The following is a 21,615-nucleotide window of genomic DNA, read 5'->3' on the forward strand; positions in this document are numbered from 1 at the left end:
AACCATCTAGTGCCCTGGGCAATCTTTCCAGAATCCAGCACAGCACAGCCCACCTTCCCGTATCCGGATTATCCCATTTTGCAGCACCTCTGAGAATAAAACACATTGATAAACCACACACCTGACTGCAGTGATCTCCTCGGTCCTAATCCTCAATGAGCGTCTGGGCCATACACCAACGAGGCACTTAAGGGTTAACGTTTTAGCGGCGCGTGGATGTCTCCTGCTCGTGCTCTTCCATCAGCCCGAGAAACTGCAGTCATTCCCCCTCTCCACTCGTTACTGCAGCACTACACACACACACACTCCAGTGAACACACACATACACCCCTCCCCTCCTTCTGTGCGCTTTCTCTGCCACTTTCTCTCTCCCACAGAGAAATCCCCCCCCCCCCCCCCCCTCAAATACACACACCCTTTCCCTCTCTCTCTCCGTTTTCCTTCCCCCACCCTTCCCATTCCATCCTCTTCCTAAGCTGCCTGATTGGAGATGCTGCTCACACAGCTCTGCATACATCCCGCTTCTTTTTTCTCATGTCTCCGTCTCTTGCGCTGTGGGGTAATCAGCTCGGGTCAATATGAAACACTGCCATGCCGTCCTCATCAGACTCAGTGACCTCAAAACACCCTGTTGTTTTTCACCGAAATGTAGTCTGTGAGACTGTAAAATACAATACTGAACTGCTCTCTGGACAGAGGAGGGAAAATGGAGCGATTGAATGAATTTATAAAGAGGGGTGCTGCAGAGGTTTTGCTGTTCACAATATGTTGCAGCAGAGAGAATGAAAGACAGAGGAAAGCCATAAAGATAGGGCGTGAGAATTGCAGTGGACTTATATGTACAGTCAGCTGTCATTATTGCTAAATAAACTCACTGTACATTATTCCACTTTAATTACATGACAACTTGCCTAGTAAATAAATGTATGGAGATGCAGAGTGACATGAGAGACATGACACTAGCACACAAGACTGGGACAATGTTCACCTTTATACAGGTTAGTGTTATTTAAAAAATATATCCGAGTAGAGAATGCCACGATTGACCAATCAGAACCAAGAATTTCAGGGAGCCGTGTATTAAAAATAACAAAATAATCAGTGTGTCAGTACTACTGAATCATAGCTATTTTTTTATTATTTGTATTTAATAATAATAATAAAACATTAATTTTAAAACATTAAACATAATTAACCAATATTAGAGAACCATGAACATGAAAATGTAAAAAAAAACATTATTTTTTTGCCAAGCAGATCTATACAGGTGGAGCTGGGGAAGAAGGAGGGTTTCTGAAAGCATACTGATCTGCTAAGGCAAATGCTGACCAAGTATTTGAAGATTGAGCAGCGAGCTGATTGGCTACTGATACAGCTGGAACCAATCAGATGTGCCCTATAGAGAATGATGTGATTGCAAGCAGATCAACCTGGGCCATCTACAGTTTCATGACAGAACTTTGTATAGTTTATGTAAGGGATAATGTACATCCAGCCGGTTGTTGTTGATGTACATTATCCCACTTATTACACGGCTACTTGCCACATAAGTAAATAATTAGACACAAAATATTGATCTGAGTCTAAATATTTTATTAGCTCTTTGAAGGCAAAGCTTCCGCGGAGAGAGCAGTTGCTAGCGCGGTAAATTCAAACTAGACGGACATTTAAGGGAAACGGTATACAGTCATACCACTTATTACACGGAATTTCATCACATAAATAATTATGGAGATAAGATATATTGATTTCAGATTAAACTGTTTTAAAATCGTACCTGTTTGTTATCCTATAATACAATAGTCACAAAATGGCAGCAGCTGCGCTTGTATGAAACAAGAGAGAGCGACTCCATGATACTGGATGGTATAATTAAATAACTGTACACAAAATATTGATTCGACTAAGTTTTAACATTTTATTAGCTCACCAAAACAAAACTTCCATGAAGAAAAAACGTTCCTAGCAGGCGTATAGTGCTGCTGACTTCAGTAACCCGGATGAGCCTGCGCTATTAGTTATCAGCGGTTGTTATCTGGGAATAACATACCACTGGATGGCGCGATTGACCAATCAGAATCAAGTATTCCACAGAGCCATGTAATTATATATATATACAGTATATATAACAACACATTGAACTACAACTGAAATTTAGTAGAAAGACTGAAATAGTATTTTCTTATAAACCATCCTTGACTAATCTTTGCTTAATTCAAAACATGGATAAAACCTAAAAAAAAGAAAAAATAATCAATATGTAAAATTCTGTATTCTTCCGTATACCTTTATATGTATATGAGTGTATACATTTATATGCGATTTAATCATAGACAGTATATAAACTGGACACAGCGACCCCATAGGTTTCAACGGAGAAAAGTGAAGTCAATTAGAAGCTCTCACTTCCTGATGGCTGAGCGTACTGCGCAGACTCAAACTGAGCTTGACGACGTAGATGTGACGTGAGCAACCCGTCTGTCTTCTAGTAGCTGTGCCAAGAGAAATCTGAATCATTCCCTTCCGAAACTTGCAGAGACGGAGAGTGTGAGTAGGAGGTGTCCACGAGCTAAGGAGCAGGAGCAACTTTTGCTAAGTATTCTGATTAATTACTTTGTCATTTTGCCTCCACGTCCCCCCGATTGCGCGCGAGCTTCTCCTCCTGTCCATACAGTTATCTCTCTACTGTGCGACAGAGAGTCGCGTGGTTATGATGCAATCGTTAGCCTGTTTTTACAAAAACGGCTTCTACAGGGCCATAACGTAAGATACAAGGTAATGGAGCCTTTTATACATTTTCGTGTTTCTTTAGAAATAAATAATGGACAAATGGAGTCTTTAAACGCCTCAGATGTAAAGTTATTCGCTGTCAAAGTGACGCCAAAATGAATGGGAGTCAATGGAATGCTAACAGCAGGTGATGGTCCGCTAATCAATGGCGGCGCCCGGGGAAGCTTCAATATTTTATGAAACCCTGCCCCCCTGGATTTAATAACAGCAAATAAGATGTACACACAATTTTTAGAACACTTTTTTTATGCAATATTTATTAAAGATTCACTACAACATTGCACTGGCAATTCAATAGCAAGGCTGTAGGTATTTTAGTATTGACCCTAGGTAAAATGAGCACTTCTATTCAGCCACAGGACGCATAATGTGATAAGTGATGTCCATACTCATGAAGTCATGCTTGTTATGAAACCATATGTGGGTTCAGAGAGAAAACAATTAAAATGGGAAAACGTGATTAACATATAGCCATAGTCTGTTAGTCTTATAGGTGGCTTATGATGCATTCTGATTGTTTGTCATTTGGTCAAATATTACGTGTAGCAGCTGTACTAGCAGATGGTGGAGATGTGGTTGAGCTGGTAGAAAATTTGATCAAGCTGATTAGAATCATCTAGAACCACCAAGCTACTGTGTTTCATAACCGCATGTCTACCTTAAGCTGGTATATGACCTGGTTTTTCAAGCTGAGCCCATGACGAATATAGTCTACCAGGTAAACGTGCGACGTCTCGTGGTTCCATCACAGAAAGCCACAAAATCACTTTCCAGATCATTCTCATTCACAGTTCCATGCTGGTGGAACACTCTCCCCACCCTCATCCGGAATGCTGAATCCCTGACAACATTCAAAAAACAGCTGAAAACCCATCTCTTCCATGAGCACCTAAACTCAAAAAAAAAAAAAAAAAAAAATTATGCCTGAACTTCGTATTCTGAACACTTCTTGTGTTGTTGTTGTTTTTTGCCTCTTCATGATGACTCGCTTAATTTAGTCCTGATTTGTAAGTCGCTTTGGATAAAAGCGTCTGCTAAATGACTAAATGTAAATGTAAATGTAAACCAGGTCCACGCTTGATGATTAACACATAATCCAGCTTGGACCAGCTACAACCTAACCACCATGTTCCAAAACACAGCAATCATCTTAAACTGAATGTTTGCTTGATTTTACTACAGTAATTTACTGAAACAAATGTTTAAATTATGCAACATATTCTCCAAAGTCACTAAAATATCTGAAAACAAAAAATGTGCTCTATCCATTTTGGACTAGAATTGAAACTATAGGCAAAGTGACCACTTGGATTAGTCGCACACAGGAACAATTATCAGTCAATACCAAAGATCAATATATAAAGACCAAATATTGACTGTAAAAACACTAAATAATGGGTTTCAACTCTAAAATGTCACAAAAGCCATTTCACCATTTGAAGAGCTCTGAAAATTCTTCATGATACAGACATTCAACCTATAATTTAACATATTCATCATACGATTTTGCTGCATCAAACAGTTTTGTCACCCTCAAATCAATGCAAATTTTTTTTTTCTGCAGCTAATGGAAGCACTGAAGTGCTCAAAACCCCCTCATTATTAGTGACTGAAAATAAAACGATAGCCGTGAGGTAAATATAATGAGAGAAAGACGTACAGTAGACAATTCCAGGGTTTAACTAGTGTTCCCCAGCATTCATCGCTGATGTAAGTGTTAATGCACACCAGAGTAAATCAGGGGTGGCGTATTCATGGTTTGCCTGTAGTCTGTGTTGGTCCACTGTGATTTCAGTCTCGGCCACCCTGGAGATCGACAGCTGGAGACTCGCAAGGCATTTATTACGTGTCACAAAAAATTACCCATCTCCCTTAAGTGTGTCTGCCTCCTTCAGAGCTGATGAAAATGAAATCAATAACGCCTCAATCACTCTAAGCAGGAGAGAAAGGTATGGCCTTTTCCAGTCCTCCACCTATTTCACAGCGAGAACCGGATCGTTTGGTCCTTACAGACTGTCAATATTTGCCACAAACACAAGCACAAGATTATTTACATTTACGGGGAGACTTGGATTCTTTTAGAAGCAGAATCTTGGAATGGTTTCAAAAATTCACAGTTCTCTTTCATGAAGCAAATACACTTACAAGTGCTCAAAAGTGTCGAAACATGGCCTGTGGTAACTGCTACACTCAAGTGTCTCAAAATTGACAAACTACATCAGAAAATACAGATGTACGTTAGCATTTCTTGAGCACTACATTTCTTGAGCATAAAGACATTCGAACGGTGCAAAACAGCCTTTGTAGAAGCTACAGTATAGTGACCAGCCACCAGATGTAAGTGATCGAAGTAAGATGCTTTCAGGGACTAGCCCTTCAGTGACCACAGAGTATTGACTGATTCTGGATCTATTACACACACTGGTGACCTCAGCTTGGACCCCAAGTGAATTTTGCCCTGAAGCGTAGCCGAGACCGGATGGAGCTCGTCATTCACTCGTTCTGTCTCCTCACAAGGACAATAGACCGGCCTCTGCAGAAGCAGTATGAAAACCTGTTATCTTTAACACTATTCTTCATTGATCATGATCTAGATCTGGGTTTCCGAAACGGGGGTTTGTGAGTTGATGAAAAGCTAACAATTAAATAGAGTGTCAAAATAAAATAAATAAATGTGGCTGCACGATTAATAAAATAAATAAAATAAAATAAAATAAAAATAAAATGTGATATACACTCACCTAAAGGATTATTAGGAACACCTGTTCAATTTCTCATTAATGCAATTATCTAATCAACCAATCACATGGCAGTTGCTTCAATGCATTTAGGGGTGTGGTCCTGGTCAAGACAATCTCCAGTACTCCAAACTGAATGTCAGAATGGGAAAGAAAGGTGATTTTAAGCAATTTTGAGCGTGGCATGGTTGTTGGTGCCAGACGGGCCGGTCTGAGTATTTCACAATCTGCTCAGTTACTGGGATTTTCACGCACAACCATTTCTAGGGTTTACAAAGAATGGTGTGAAAAGGGAAAAACATCCAGTATGCGGCAGTCCTGTGGGCGAAAATGCCTTGTTGATGCTAGAGGTCAGAGGAGAATGGGCCGACTGATTCAAGCTGATAGAAGAGCAACTTTGACTGAAATAACCACTCGTTACAACCGAGGTATGCAGCAAAGCATTTGTGTAGCCACAACACGCACAACCTTGAGGCGGATGGGCTACAACAGCAGAAGACCCCACCGGGTACCACTCATCTCCACTACAAATAGGAAAAAGAGGCTACAATTTGCACGAGCTCACCAAAATTGGACAGTTGAAGACTGGAAAAATGTTGCCTGGTCTAATGAGTCTCGATTTCTGTTGAGACATTCAGATGGTAGAGTTAGAATTTGGCGTAAACAGAATGAGAACATGGATCCATCATGCCTTGTTACCACTGTGCAGGCTGGTGGTGGTGGTGTAATGGTGTGGGGGATGTTTTCTTGGCACACTTTAGGCCCCTTAGTGCCAATTGGGCATCGTTTAAATGCCACGGCCTACCTGAGCATTGTTTCTGACCATGTCCATCCCTTTATGACCACCATGTACCCATCCTCTGATGGCTACTTCCAGCAGGATAATGCACCATGTCACAAAGCTCGAATCATTTCAAATTGGTTTCTTGAACATGACAATGAGTTCACTGTACTAAAATGGCCCCCACAGTCACCAGATCTCAACCCAATAAGAGCATCTTTAGGATGTGGTGGAACGGGAGCTTCGTGCCCTGGATGTGCATCCCACAAATCTCCATCAACTGCAAGATGCTATCCAATCAATATGGGCCAACATTTCTAAAGAATGCTTTCAGCACCTTGTTGAATCAATGCCACGTAGAATTAAGGCAGTTCTGAAGGCAAAAGGGGGTCAAACACAGTATTAGTATGGTGTTCCTAATAATCCTTTAGGTGAGTGTAGGTTGGAGCAGTTATATAAATCAGATGCATTTCTGTGGATAGAAATTTACAGCATTTCACCAGTATTCTGCAAAAATAAAAGCTCAAGGATTTGACAATGTTTGTATCAAAATAAGTCTATATATACATTGTTTGGATTTAAACAGGCAAATACTTAGGAGTGAGTCTATGACTGGATCATTATTTCTGTGATTATTATGTTTCTCGCATGTTATATGTTTAGCAACAGTTCTTCTAACCCTACTTGATGAGTGTGTAGTTTTCATTTCTTAAACAACCATGTAGGAAGACACATCATGGCCATATTCCAGGATGACAATGTCAAGATTCATCAGGCTCAAATTGTGAAAGAATGGTTGAGAGTAAGTATGAAGAATCATTTTCACACATGAATTGGCACCTCTGAGTCCTATCCATTTTTGGCTACTTAAATCCAAACAGCAACTTTTTTTTTTTTTTTTTTTTTTTTTTCGGGCAGCGTGCTTGTGATGTGGTTATACAATATTACAGAACCATGAATGTGTTAAATTCTTAAAATTTGGTCACACTTTAGATCAGGGTCCAATTCTCACTATTAACAAACTATTAACTATGACTTTTCCCTCAGTAATTACTGCTCATTAATAGTTAGTTAGGTAGTGGTTAAGTTTAGGCATTGGTAGGATTAAGCGATGTAGAATATGGTCATGCATCAAGGCATTAATATGTGCTTTATAAGTACTAATAAACAGCCAATATACTAGTATGTGCTAATAAGCAACTAGTTAATAGTGAGAATTGGATCTTAAACTAAAGCGTTACCAATTTTTTGTTGTTGTTATATTTTTGGACTTTTTTACTGGACGTGTTTAGATAGGACAGTAGGAGGACAGACAGGAAATCATGAGATAGAACAGAGGAGAATTGGACCTGGAGCCGGGACTCGAACTCAGATCGCCCAAAGTGCAACCACACCATACGTCGGAGCACTTGCCCACATGGCTATGGCTCAGACAAAATACTAATTTAAAATCTCAAGGGTTCTAAAAGAAAATATTTTACATATAAGTGGTTCGGCTGACAAAACAGTTTGGGACTCGCTGATTTAGATCAAAGCCAAAATGAGCGAACATCTTGCGACAGCTGAATTTTCAACCTCAACCTCTCTGCTTCCTGAGAGCTTGCGCTAAATGATTCACAATCAATCCTCTCCATATTTAATCAGATACAGTCATCTGAATAGTTGAAATTTAAATGAAGCAACATTTCCAAAAAGGAGAATTTTCTGCTCTAGACGTTTTTGTTCATACCAGGAGGCAATTAAATACATTTCATGAGAGTAGTTACAGATCTCTAATCTAATAAATTTTAATAGCAGCAGTGCATTTGCAGTTAAAGGCGGCCATAGCCAGAGGCCTATGTGACTCATAACCTACTAAAACTACTGTGGAGAATAAAAATTATTACATAAAGTTATGTCAGTAGTAAGAATCTAAAACCCACCGGTAGTAACCTAAAAACAATACTCCCTCATTTTGCTTTGTGAAACGCTTTCGTAAGTGTTTCCCCATGCAGTCCCACGAGTGTCTGGCCTCTTCAGTAGGGTGTAGTGTTTCAGCTCTGGAGCTGGTGTGAGTGTGGAGGGAATACCTCCAGATAGAGCATCCTGCAAACAGCTTGCAGGGGGAGGGGCGGCTCTGGCACGGGCAGGACGTTCTTGGCCGCTATAAACCAGATCCTCTCACTGGGCTTGATTTGTTTATCATAAACAGACTGAAATATTATGCTAACTAACATTTTAAAGGTGACGAGTGTCATTTACTGTAAAAAAAATAAACATCCCTCTGATTGTTTGAGCATCCCAACACAGCAACACTGACTCAACCAACATCTACAAAGATATGATAATACTTGACAGTAAAGGCCATAAGGCAGTAAAGCCATTTATGATGATACAGAAATGCTGTTTTTTTTAACTTTCTATTAAAAAAAATCAGTTACACTTTATTTTAAGGTGTCATTATTACAGTGTAATTACCTATTTAAGTGCTGAGTAATATTAAGCAACTACATGTACTTACTATAGGATTAGGATTTGGTTGAGGGTTAGTTGCATGTAATTATGCATGATTTACTGTTATTACTATGGTAAGTACATGTAACATATGTAACAAGGACACTGTAAAATAAAGTGTTACCAAAAGTCCTATTGAAAAAAACTATTGTCAATATTGATAATAATAGTTTTATAATTGTCTTTTACGTGGTGAAGATATCTTCGATCAGTTAGAAACTCTATCATGCAGCAACTGCCGTAAACTGGATTAAGATCAACCATACAGAAGGCCATATTTATTTTAAATAGCCATATTTTGACATATGCCATATGATTGTCACACTGTGGTTCACTAATGCACAGACTGAAGACTACAATTATAGATACAAACTCAAACTTTAATAATAGTACTCTGGAACAAGCTGACAGGCAGGGAAAACACAAATAAACGCAACAGAGCTCGGACAAAGACCGAAAGAAAGGGTGAATCTTAAATAGCAAACAGAAACAAGATAATTAATCATACACAGCTGGGACAAATGAACTCATAATGATAGTAACCATAGAAACGAAGAAGTGGCGGGAAAAGAACAAAGAAAAACAGGAACCAATCAAAACACAAACCCAAAGTCCAAACATGCACTGACACATGACAATGATAATCTGTACATATGTTTATTCTGACAAAACCTGTCTCTATACTTTTTAAATATATTACTCTATTACTGTTTCTGGTTGTTGTATTTGTATGTGGAAGCTTCTGGAAGCTTCAGTACAAAGAAAAATTCATTGTGTGTGCAAGCACTTGACAATAAACTTCTTTCTGTTTCTGATTCTGATATTCCCTACCTACCTTTCACGTTTCCATTTACTTGAAAGTACAGCAAAGTGCATCAGAAGTTTCTCGAACTTAGAAACTTGAGCTGGTATCCACAGGACCTTGTGGAAACTGACGTCAATAATCCAATGGCTGAGCACAAGCCTCTGAGTCTGGAGTAATCAATAGCTTTTATGACGGGGACTGAGAAAGCTCTCTTATAGTTAAAGGGCCTATAATAATTGAGCATTGCACATTTACGTCATTTGAAACGCACAAGGCACAATGACATCACACCTCAGAGATCTATAGTAGATAGGCTAGGGCATTTATAACATCATAATTCCAACTTCTTTCTCAGTGACCTCACATGCTGTGTTTACACCTATCAGTTAAAAATCAATAGTCTTGCAAGTCAATGTAAATGTAATTGTTTAGTTTTTCTCATCTTGATCGACCATCTTAACTACACAGGCACACACACGCACACGCACGCACACACGCACTATCTTATGTACATTATTAGTCTTTCATCAGACCCTCTCATGGAGGCAACTATCAATTAGGGAAATGACTCATCAATTGTTGAGAGTGGGGTTTCCAAAGAACAAGTTTCATAACACATAAAAGATATCCCATAAATCACAGTCCACCCCTGCAGCTCTTGAATTATCACACTCCAGCACACCCATCATGGCGCCGTCTGGCTGAACAAATCTCCTTCATAAAACTGCATTGTTTTATCATTGTTGTATTGAGTATGGTCCACTTAAACGGGCGCAAGAACCCTGGACATAAAGTGACGAGCAGAACGTAATTCTCAACCTTTTTCATTTGAAGGACCACTGCTGTCCATCACAATTTTCAAAGGCTATATTTGCCAAAATATCTTCTGCTGGTATTTCTGCTGTAACTGGGACAAAGCTGCTTGTTTTCAAACTTTGACTTCAAACAGAAACTTAGAATATTGATATATTAAAGTAATTCATTATTTTGTGATTCATGTTTCAAGAACTGTACACTCATCAATAAAAAAGCTATTCAAATCTCAATGTTATTCTTTTTAGATTTTAAATTAAAATAACGTTTTTTAATGATTTAAATATATTATTAAAATATATTAAATATATTATTCATATTTATTTTAACAATTAATAATTGCTTTATTTAAATAAATGGGTTGGTCATTCGTACAAATTCATACGAGTGAGGTCTTATGTTATTATTATTACATAATTATTGCTTAATTATTATTTTATTTTAGTTCGTTTTTCAGTAACTGTTGTTTAATTTTGTTTTATGTTGAAATTTCTATTTTATTTCAGTTGACGAAAATGTTTTTTGACTAATAGGTTTAGTCTTAGTTTCAGTTTTCGTTTACGAAAATAACCTTGCTTGGTAGAAGTTTAATTTTGAAGACATTTTTGTGTAGTTTTGTACACTAAAACAATTTTGGAACTGCATGTGCTGGGTCTCCAATGAGCAAAACCTATATATATAAAAAAAAAAAAACGATATATAAAAGACGAATTTGGTTTAGCAACAGCCACATTGCTGTATGAGTAATAGACACATAGCAGCATCTCTAAGAGAAAAGGAAAAGGCATTTAGCGGTTGCTGAACTGCAGCTGCTCTGCTCAATGTCTCTGGGATAGTCCCAATCCCCATAATAACCATGACTACTATCTCCAGATGTGGGAAAAGTCAGAGATAAACTGGTTTAATCTCTCTCTCCGCAAGATTTCCTTCCCTCTGCCTCTTTCTCTACACACACACACACACACACACACATTTTCTTCGCCTCTTAACAGCATTTTTCAGACTCCTGCTATTTCTTGAAATTAGCACTAATGTGAGAGCACATTAAAAGATTTGTTCGCCCATGACTAGCTCATCCCCTGAGAAACTAGATGAATCTTTCATTTGACTACTTCATTTCTACTTTTGATTCGTTTCTAAACAATTGTGGCCTGCCACACAAACATGAAAAATGGCATTATTTTGACACAGCTAAATCCATATCCGAATTACACCTACGCTGTCTTGTTAGCTCTTCCTGTAGGGTACACAGACAGGCAGGAGATACCAGGAAGCATTATTCGGCATTGGCCTTCTACAAGAAATTCGAAAGAAGACTATTGCAAATAAAAACACATAGACCTAAACAGAAACACTCCAAGGCAGAAGCTTGCAACCCTTTGATAATATTACGGTTGTTAGCCCTCCCAAACCATGAAGAAACAAACCTAATGTGGCAGATCTGAGACAATCACTTTAAGGAGAATTGCCTCTTCTCTTGAAGGAGGTAATTGGATCTTTCTCCTACTTGTTTGTTTCCCAAGAGGACAAAATGGCAAAAAGGAAGACAAAGCATCCCTCAATGGTTGTGAATCTCTGGTTAATTGTTTTATTCGTGTCCAGGCTGAAAGCACTAAGCGCTTCTGTCCACTCTGATGATTCAATTCCAGGAATGAGGACACATAAAAGACGAGAGAATAGAGGACAAAATTACATGCTGCTTGCTTCGTGGCATAAAGTGCAAAATCGCCTTTAACAGCCACAGTCAAAACACGTTTAAAAGGAACAAAGCAAAACTGAGGCAAAAAAAAAAAAAAAAAAAACCCTGCTAACTAGGTAAGAAACTTTAAAAGGAAAATGTATTTGTTTAGCTAAAGATACAAAATCTGCAAATGTCTACAGTAGGGGTGTCCAATCCTGCTCCTGGAGTGCCAGTTTCCTGCAGAGTTTAGTGCCAATCTGCCCCAACACACCTGTCTGGAAGTTTCTAATAATCCTGATGACCTGAATTCGCTGGTTCAGGTGTGCTAGGATTGGATCAAAACTCTGCAGAATAATGACCCTCAAGGAGCAGGACAGGACACCCCTGTTTGAGCAAGTCATGTGATTGGTGACACAACACTGGCTACGTTTACATGCAACCAAATAATTCGTTAGTAATTGGATTGACGGCTCAATCGGACTGAAAAGCCTTCATGTAAATCGATCCGACTGAGTTCGATCCAAATGAAATTTCGATCCGATTGAAAGGGGTGGTTTGTTCCTTTTCTAATCTGACCGAGAGAACATGTAAACACTTGATCGGATTGAAAACCGAAACTGAAAGGACTGCGCATGTGCAATGACGTAGAAATAGCGTAATGACGTCTGTGAAAAAACCCTCTGTGTTATCCATTCCAGGCCAGTAGATGGCGATGTCACTTTGTAAAGAAACACTACGCGCCTATAGACTGAACAGGTAATACACATGCACATGACGTGAACGTTTTCATAAATTCACTTTTTTGGGGTGCACTTTGAATCCTGTTTTCAAAAGCTTGAGTTTTCAGGCCCCCAAAATGACGGTGTCGTGTAAACGATTGGCCAAAACGCATAAAAAGTTTTAAGTTTTTAGTTGAAAACGATGTTGTATAAACTGCACCTTAATCAGTTTTCAATCCTGGTCGAATTCGTAAATGACAATGGATGGAAAGAATTTACCGTTTTGACCGATGGTGAAACGAGAGAGAGATGATGGTTTTGGTGCTGCTAGGTGGAATTATACAATTGAGGTAAGGTTTGTGCAGCTATGGCAACAATACTCCTGACTTTATGATGTTTCCACGAGGGACTACCACGACAGGGTGGAAAAAGATAAATGCTGGCGAATGATAGCGGAGGTGCTTCAGCCACCCGGTCAGTACAAAGTTTGTTCACGCTCTTGTTTCCAGAAGTCAGTCGCTATTTCCACCTTTTCTATGACATCATGCACATGGTTAAATATAGCAAGCAATGATTGGTTGGAAAGCAATTCCTGGACATGTTCCTGGAACAACATTTCTCTCCAAAAATGTTGTCCTAACCATATCCCTACCCCTAAACCTATCCATACCTTATCCTTAAAATCAGAGAGAAATGATAGGTGAATAAAACTGATGTAAAAGCACCTAACCCTGGCTGTAAAACTAAACTTGACATAAACTGTAAACCTCAAATCTGATTGGTTGATTGGAATGTTTTTCAAGGAACATGTTGTACTTGGTGAAATCATGTTCACCATGTAGTCTAACATATGTCTTGTCCACGATAAGATTTTAGGAGTCAAAATCGCATAATCTGACACAGTGACTATCGCGATTCATAACCGACAAAAATATTGTGTCGTCTGAACCCAGCATTAAAGAACTACTCGAAGATAGAAAATGCTAATAAAGCCCACAGAAGATGAAAAAAGTGGAATCAACTACAATGGATGTGCGAGGAAATCGGTCATGCATTTGAACATCTCACATATTAAAAAACTGTAAAGATAACATCTCAGTGGTGCCATCTACAGGTCACAAAGCAGTCATCAAGCGCACCAGTACAGGCTCATGATACAATGGAGGTGAAACAGATGGTTGAAAAACGAAACATTCCCTCAAAGTATGTCCATGCAACCAAGAACATGGCTCTGAATCACCATTGAATTATTCCTCTCCAATTTCCTATAAGCCAGGTCTCAGTTCAGCCTCCACCAGTGCACATGGACCACAAGAACCCTACGCAAATCCATACTTCTGCAAGAGCTTTCCACACATTGTACAGAAAAGCCCCATGGAAGGAGATTGGGAGTTAGGCTTTCATTTACTCCCGAGCAGTGCCAACACCAAAGCAGCCCTCTGGAGAGGGACACACAATCACAGCGAGCAGGTGTGACCAGCTCAACGTAATATCTCAGCTGTGTAACGGTAGAGGAACTGAAGTACAAAAGGTGCAAAAATACTCAAATACAGCTGGAAATGCCACAGGGCTTCTCATAGACTGACTTTGAGGTTTCCAGCTATCAGAAAAAGCAGCACTCTTTGAAAATGCCATGCTATTCAACTTACACGTGCTATTAAGATTATTAGGCCTACACTGTAATAAAAAATAAAATAAGATTTGTCGAAGTTGTAAATAAAGCAGAGATTATTGCAGTATGTTTTACAAGGATTCTGCTTAACTAAAAACTGTTTCCTAAACCATTGTCCCCATGTATTTCACAACAAATACTGGTAAATACAGCAACATTTAGAATCAGCTTTTACTTTGCATTTGGTTGCAAAGGTCCGAACACAAAGTCTACTAAATAAAGACAAGTCCTGATCTTCTTCATTGAGTAAATGCGGCACAAGATGGCAGAGTTTTGTGTGCCGTGGCAGATTGCTGACAGTTGGGTGTCTGTCATAGGCAGCATAGAGGTTATGTAATGAGTTTGGCTTTTGTCTCTAAACTGCTGATACTGCATGTGGAGCTGTGCTTGGTTAAAAAGAGCTGCCTTTTTACATTCGATACCTTCAATGAAGTGCAGAATGCCTGAGAACAGTTGGCAGATACAACAAACAACTAGGACTCATTCCCTTTCTGCTGGCCTATTTTTGTTTTCTGACGAATCGCAGTATCATGCAGTCTTGTATAAAAAAAGAAAAAGAACATCCAGTAAATTTTACAATTTAAAACTAATTTACAAACCGGTAACAGCCCTTTTCTGCTGAATTACTTAGGCCACACTGGTTCTAAAAAAGTTTTTTTTTAACACTGACAACCATCATAATAACACAGGAGGTAAAGAGAAAACGTCTAGGTTACAACTGTAACCTCTGTTCCCTGAGAACAGGGAGCAAGACACTGCGTTGATGACGCTATTGGGGAACACCCTCCACGTGAAGCGGTGTCTGAAAAAATATCCAATCACAGCAATCGAAATTGACTTGCGACAGCCTATGACGTCACTACTAGTGCGACCCGGAAGCATAAAAGGGGCGCCTAGAGAACATACCATTTCGTCTGAAGGGACTGTTCAGCAGGCATCCCAAGGCATGGCTAACGACGCAGTCTCTCATTCCCTGTTCTCAGGGAACAGAGGTTACAGTCATAACCTAGACGTTCCCTTTCGAAAGGGAACTCGCACTGCGTCGATGACGCTATTGGGGAACGAAGTACAATCCCACTATGCTGAGGGGTGTGTATGCCAATTATGACTCGTGACAAGACGTCAGAACTGGCAGTTTCAACCTGAAATGCCAAGAAAACACTCCCCCTTCAGGTCACATACAGGCTGTCAGTGACATTATTCCCTACGGTCACTGCCCAAGCTATAAGCCTCAAAGAAGCCTCCAAACAAGGAAAAGCCTACCAAGGTCGCTCAAGGGCTTGAAACCAACAGCTTCCATGGAAGGGGTTCCTTTAAGGGAATATGGCCAGGGGGTCTGAAAGCAGTCCCGTCCAGTCACTTTCTGAGGGGGACAAAAGGGAGTAACTCTACTCGATCCTGGATCTACACAGTGCTTCAAGGCCCTGTGGAGGCTGGGCACTCTAAAGGGACCCTAATAAGGGGGGCGCCCTATAGCTCTAGGGTTGATCTAACATGGAGGCCTTGTGAGAGTGCTTCGACCTTCCGACCAGACTTAAGGAGTTAAGTATTCAAACAAAGCGATCCTCAGATTCTGGAACACTTTGCTCAACTTGATAAGTACTGACCAGGCTCTGGGCTAATATCAGGGAGGCTCCATGGGGCCTGCAACGTGATACTTAATGCCTTTGCAATGCTAATCATCTGACTCTTTGGGGAGCCGCCTTCAAGGAGGCCTGTTAAGACCTAATTACTTGATAGCGAGGATGTTAGCAGAGCTAGCCTTCAGAAGCCTAGGTGCTCTCACAGACATTTATGTGGGCCTGGTTATACTTATTTAACATTGCCAACAGGCAGTGTACTCAGCAGAAGTGCTATCGATCCTTTAAGCAAGGAGAGTACAATCTTATGCTACCGGAATATCGAGGATGCCTACTGTAAGGCCTACAACTTTGATTGTCACGGGCGTCAGCCCGGGCAGAGCTTTGGCTCTAAGGGAGCATACTCAACCATCCCAAATGGGAGGGAGTACTAATCTGTCTCTACCTGAGCATAGGTGGTGAAAGGTGATAGCATACGAGCTAAGGGTAGCAAAGTACTCTAATTAATGACCTTAACAAGGGGAGCACTATCAGCATGACCCTGACGGATGTATCAGGGTCGAGGCCTATTATTTTGTAAATTTACAAGACAAATTTTATATTCTCTACTAAACCCAAGGGAATGGAGGCCTCAGTAAGTGGCCAACGGCATTCAACCTTATGACTTGAATTCTATATTCAAGGGGCTCAGATGAAAAATCCTTTTTAATTTAAGGCCTTGCTGCCAGCTACTACACTCGATGCTGTAAAAGGCGGAGGCCTGAGCACACTGCTTCTTACTCTCCAGAGAGAAGGACCTGAAAACGCCCATAGATATCTGCATGGGAGGTTTATCGAAGGTAGCCTGCTGCCTATGCTGCTATCTACCCTGTTACACCACTAGCATTTACACCTAATGCCAAAGGCAGGCCTTGGCCAGACGACTCTTGTAGTAAGAGGAGGCTAGTACTAGGAAAACTAGATTTACAGGAAAAATTTCCTGATGGTCTAAAGAACCTACACTCAGATACTGAGAGGCTTGAATGCTTAGCAGACCGCCACCCAAAATCCTAGATACTAAGCCTAAGACACTAAGACCTACAGAGCTCAACCTGCTCCCTGTAGAGCGATGGCCTAAACGACATTTTTTCACTAAATGGAGGCCTATCACCATAAAGAGCTCGAAAGAGCGCACTTACTACCAGACCCGACGCCAGACCTACAGAAGGGTTCCAAATTAAAGGAATCACTCATCACAGGTTCAGCCTCAGGGCTGATTCAAGAAGCGCCTGGGGTGAGGAAGTGTGCAGATTCGGAAAGCAGTGTTATACAAGATTTAATGCAGTCGAGCGTGCCTTCGCCTCTCTGAACTTTCCCATCACTGTCTTGACGGAGGTGCCAAAAAGATCAGAAGGCGACACTGGTGCATCGAGAAGAAAAGCTTTATTTTCCCCCAATGTCATCCCAGTTCAACCACAGATGTCTATCCCTGCCACTATCACCGCCATCGAGTTCGTCCGATTGCGGCGGCTGTTTGTTTGGTGGCTCGGAATCTGTAGTGCGGTGCAGCTCGTTTACACTACGTCAGGGGAAAGACCCCGACCTTGGTCCAAATCTTTCAGCAGATCAGCGTGGTGTGCTTGCAGCACCGCAATTGTGTGCAAGGCATTACCAGCCATTCCATGCCTTTTCAATCTTATTGTGTAGATCGGCAAAATGGTAGGCTCACGGGAGCTGGAGTGTTATGGCTGGAAAGAAACCGTTCGTAAAGTCTGCCACGAGCGGTCTCTTCCCTCACACGCTCCTATGGCAGCAAAGCCTCGCTGAGCGTGTTTCATAACACTCACAATTCATCATACACGGGGCATCATTCACCGTCATCAGCCATCTCTTTCTTGGACTGTCCAGTAGAGCATTCACTGTCAGATCAGAGGATTTTAGTGACAACACATCTTCATCCAGCAGCTCAAACTCGCAAGCCTCCGAGGGACATGAGAGAAAAATAACTCTCACAAACTCCTTGGCGAGCTCCCTCTGAAACCCAACGATTCTGAATCGCCTGGCACAGATGTCTGCCCCTCTTCCCTCGAGAAGAGGGCCAGATGAGAGCGAAGTTTTCTCAAGGGAAAAAAACTCACAGTTGGCACAAGCAGTTCCCTCAAGAACTGATCGTGCTTGCTCTGAGCCCAAACAGTAAACGCACAAGTTGTGTGTGTCATCTGGTGTCAATTTCTTAGACACGGATCCACAAGCTTCTTGAAACGCTTGTCACTTGCCATAATTGTTCTTATCTTTTTCAGGTGATTGCAAATCAGACAAAACAGTCCCTGAAGACGAAAAGAGGATGACATGTTCTCAAGGCACCCATTTTATACTTCCGGGTCGCACTAGCAGTGATGTCATAGGCTGTCGCCGGTCAATTTCGATTGCCGTGATTGGATAGTTTTTCAGACACCGGTTCATGTGAAGGGCGTTCCCCAATAGCGTCATCGACGCAGTGTCTCGTTCCCTTTCGAAAGGGAATCACATGATGAATCAAAGTTGAAAATAATGCAATAACCATTAATTTAAGAACATAAGATGTAACATAAAACCCTAATGTACATAACAACAAAAACTAAAAACTATCAAATGTGAAGTGTCACACAAGGAAGAATTTTAATTTTAATTATAACATTGCAACATAGAAAAACAACTTTATTACCATTTATTTGTTTAAAAAAGCAGTAAAAACTGTAATATTGTGAAATATTATTACAATTTAAAATAATGTAATATAGTATAGTGGGGAAGTTTTTGATATGATGAAAATAGAATATAATCTGTATAGTAGGGGAGAACCGGGGCGAAAGTAACGCGGGACGAAAGTAACAAATCGATTTTCTCAGAGCCCTGACTATATTAGCATTTCAAGCTATGACAGCACGTTCAGTACGCAACCCTTGACGGAGCTGCCAAATATCACGTGATTTCGTCATCGTTTCCCGCAGTTATCCAGTAAGCAGTTTTCGAGTTCGATAAGTAAATTACTGAAGCGGTACTTTTTTTCTAATTACAAGATGTGTTTTTCGTTTCATGTCAAACAGTAATGATCAATCTACATGTTATTGAGTGCTGTAACACATCCTGAAGTTCTCTTACGAGAGTTCTCTCGTACTGCGTCTTAGCTAAGACGCTGCGGGAAAAGTCTCTTTTCACGAATATTGAAGCAAAAAATTATCCTTAATTTTAATATTTGTAAAACGCATTTGCCACAGTATGCAGCCATAGGCAAGACGGCTCGTTTGCTCATTGGCTGTTGTACTAGCAAATGCATAAGCCTATCGAGCGCAGGCTGATGCAACATCAGACCAATGAGGCCACTTCCCGCCGACGCGGGCGTGGCCTCGCCCTATAAAGGTAGCTCGAAAAGGCTGACTCACTTGATTTTTCATCTCTTCAGCGAACCTCTCACATCGCTGGATCTCGGATAGAAGCAAGCGTCGTCTGAGTGCAAGCACATCAGCGGGACGAGCCATCTGAAGTCGCTGGCCTTCGCCGCCTTCCACTGCCGTACCTGCTGCGCTTTCCGGCGCTCATATCCTTTCTGTTTCTCTGTGTGTGTGTATGTGTGTGTTCGCCCCGCGACACACACTCGTAAAAGAGCTCGCGTCTTTTTCAAGACGCCCTCCCTTTCCTAGAGGATCTCGCAGCTCTCGCGCTCGCTGGCGGCGACTGCCCCCACTCCGAGCCAATTGTCTATGGTGACTCTGAGGACTCACCTGGCATCCTTCTCCGAGGCTGCTCCTCCTGAAAGCGGACGGTCGGGGTTAGTTTTTCTTTACGTTATAAGAAAAACTACCCTGCCTCTGCGCGTCATTCACCGGCGAAAGGAGAAAAGTGTGTTCGTTGTGTACTGGCCTCTTTTCTCTTACATTTCCCAGTTCCCTGTCGGCGACTGGAAATGTCATTTGCAGCAAGCGTACGCCTGCTAGCAAACGCTGAAGAATGTTGACGCTCAACGCATCCAAAAACCTGTATTCCCCTGTGGCTCAGTGGTGGAGTGTTAGGTTTTTCGCACGGACGACTGTGGTTCGATTCCCGGTCTGGCCGCATATAATTATGCCGCTAATGCTTCGCTCTGTCACTCCCCTGAGGGCGACTGCAGAGGTGCATTTTTGCAGCCAGCAAGCGCGTGGTACCCGCTTGCCTGCAACCGAACACCGTTTCTACGGTTCCCGTGCGTCACTGGCGAAAAGAGAATGGAGTGCTTTAGCCCCGCTGAGACCGGGCGTTATCCTCTCTTCTCACATTCTGGCACTTTTCAGGCGTCTGAAAATGTCAGTATTGCATGTTGTGCTACACGCATACCTGCAAATGAACGCTAGTGTGTTTAATACTCGCGATAACTGAAAGTCTATGTATCTTCCCCTGTGGTCCAGTGGTAGATTCATAGCCTATCGCGCAGTCGACCCGGGTTCGGTTCCCGGGTCCGCCGGCTGAAAAATTATGCCGTCGCATACATTTTGCTCTGTCAGTCCCCTGGAAGGCGACTGCAGATGTGAATTTATGCCGTCGCATACAATTTGCTCTGTCAGTCCCCTGGAAGGCGACTGCAGATGTGAATTTTTGCAGCCGACGAGCACGTGGTATAACCCGTGCCCGTTCGCCTGCACACAAAAACCGTTCTACTGCCTTTCCGCACTCGCTCTGCTCAGGCAGACAGCGCGCTCAATGCAGTAAGTGTGGTTAATACTCGCGATAACTGAAAGTCTATGTATCTTCCCCTGTGGTCCAGTGGTAGATTCATAGCCTATCGCGCAGTCGACCCGGGTTCGGTTCCCGGGTCCGCCGGCTGAAAAATTTATGCCGTCGCATACAATTTGCTCTGTCAGTCCCCTGGAAGGCGACTGCAGATGTGAATTTTTGCAGCCGACGAGCACGTGGTATAACCCGTGCCCGTTCGCCTGCACACAAAAACCGTTCTTCTACTAAGAGGCCTTTCCGCACTCGCTCTGCTCAGGCAGACAGCGCGCTCAATGCAGTAAATGTGCCCGCTCTTCCGAGCCCACATTCACTCACAGACATTGCATGTCCCACGGGACTCGCCCAGCCCTCCCTCACTCGGTTAAACACCGCGGCGAGGTCGAGTGCGTCTGAGAATATTGATATTGCACGTCATGCTACCCGCATGCTTGCAAACAAACACTCGCGTTAACAGAAAGTCAATGTGTCTTCCACTGTGGTCCAGTGGTAGATTCTAAGGCTTTCGTGCGGGCGACTTGGGTTCGATCCCCGCTCAGATGGCAAAAAGTTTTTATGCCGTCAAATACAAATCGCTCTGCCAGTTCCCTGAGAGGCGACTGCAGACATGTATTTTGCAGCAGGCAACCACGTGGTACAACCCGTGCCTGTTTGCCTGCACACAAAAGCCGTTTCACGGCTACACCCGGCCACGGCCGATGGTGCTATAAATGTAGTGCTGATGCCCACTATTCAGTGCCCATCCGTACACGCAAGCACAGCCCTTCACACAGGGCTCGCGCCCATAAAATCGACTCAAGTCGATCGCGCGCACTGCATAG

At 41.8% G+C, this 21,615-nt stretch overlaps 1 protein-coding gene across 4 annotated transcripts in view; it reads right to left on the reverse strand.

Moving 5' to 3' along the window:
- The window catches only part of syt2a (synaptotagmin IIa), a 102,243-nt gene that overhangs the window by 53,437 nt on the left and 27,191 nt on the right, over positions 1 to 21,615 (reverse strand). Inside the window, exon 1 of one of the 4 annotated variants that reach the window (XM_084428963.1) lies at positions 122 to 345. The exons of 2 other annotated variants lie outside the window; for them this stretch is intronic. The gene's annotated coding sequence lies outside the window, so the exon portion shown is untranslated. Of the gene's footprint in view, positions 1 to 121; positions 346 to 21,615 lie in introns of those variants that run through there. One more of the 4 variants, XM_084428961.1, reaches the window with a different exon arrangement.

Source organism: Rutilus rutilus (genome assembly GCF_951802725.1).
Source record: "Rutilus rutilus genome assembly, chromosome: 13".
NCBI lineage: Eukaryota > Metazoa > Chordata > Actinopteri > Cypriniformes > Leuciscidae > Rutilus > Rutilus rutilus.